We start from the raw sequence: 1,351 nt of genomic DNA, 5'->3' as shown, positions 1-1,351 counted from the left end.
GAGCGGTTTGAAGATTGCCGAGGGCTGATCTGCAGCAAAGCCAAGTACTGATGCGCGCGGAGTCCCAGATTGGCCAGGGAGTCTCACGGCCGGAAGGCTGAGACCACATGCTGCACGGCTCCACTACTCAGTGTTTTTGAAATGACAACATTTTAGGGATGGAGGGCAGATCAGTATCTGCCAGGATCGTCAAAGACAGCGCGGGCCAGCGAGAGGCGTGACTGTCACATCACGGGCTCCCACGTGGTCGACCGCGGTTCCAGTCCTGGACCCAGTGGCTTAAAACTCACGCTGGGTGCGTGTGCTTACGTGCCCACGGTCCCAAGAGGAGAATGGAGAAGGGACTGTGGCATGCCCATGTCCCGTGTGGTGTGATTTCTCGCTTTGTGTCTCTGTCTCTCTGGTGAGTGCACGTGCCCTTTAAAAAAAATCTCTCTCTGAAAGAAAAGCAACGTGGATGGCCCATGGCCGTGAAGAAGGAAGCCAGACCAACGTGGTGACGGGGGTCAGAGCCCTGACAAACATGCCACCTCTGCATGCGTGTGTACGCCCACAGGGGAGGTGCTTGCTCTCTCTGGCAAGTGCACACCCATCTGGCCAAAAAAAGAAAGGTGGGGCCGGCAGGGCGCGTTATGGTTAAGGCGCTGGACTCCCACATGGCCGACTACAGTTCAAGTCCCAGACGTGGCAGCTTGCTTTCTCACTTTCTCTCTCTCTCTGTCCCTCTCTGGTCAGATTAAAATAGATGACTGAAGAATGAATGAGCAAGCCAGCTTGGTGGCATAGCGGTGGCCCCTGCTCAGGTGACAATGCCCCAGCACTGAAGCGTGCACAGCGGACCCCGCGGTTACATCCTGGGCCCGTGTGCACAACCTGGCTGCTGGGAAGGCTGTCTGTCGTGTTGGTTTTTGTCATGTGAAACCCTAGTACGGGGCTCCTGTCTCTTCCTTCCACCCGCTCATAAAACACACACAGAAAGGGGTGCCCATGTACTAGGGCTGCCCTGCGCCCGACTCGGTGATGGCAGCCTGCACAGGCAGGCGAGCTGTCTCAGCTGGTACAGAGCGGCACGCACGAGAGCATGCGCAGACAGGACTGAGGTCAGCACCCAGGCTGGGACAGTAGCTTTGCAAAATGTCACCATGTGGGAAACAAGGCACAGCACCTGCGATTTCTCAGAACTGCGTAAATCTACCTCAATAAAAACAACTAATGGGGACTAGCAGTAGGCTTAATGGCTGTTGCTGGACTCCCAGGTAGTTGACCGCAGTTTGAGTCCCAGACCTAGTGGCTTAAACTCACGCCGGGCGCGTGTGCATGCGTGCCCAAGATCCCGAGAGGAGAATGGAGG

The sequence above is a fragment of the Tupaia chinensis genome, unplaced genomic scaffold (genome assembly GCF_000334495.1).
Source record: "Tupaia chinensis unplaced genomic scaffold, TupChi_1.0 Scaffold144472_1, whole genome shotgun sequence".
Taxonomy (NCBI): domain Eukaryota; kingdom Metazoa; phylum Chordata; class Mammalia; order Scandentia; family Tupaiidae; genus Tupaia; species Tupaia belangeri.
The sequence above is the reverse complement of the archived record's forward strand: the minus strand, read 5'-3'. Positions refer to the sequence as shown.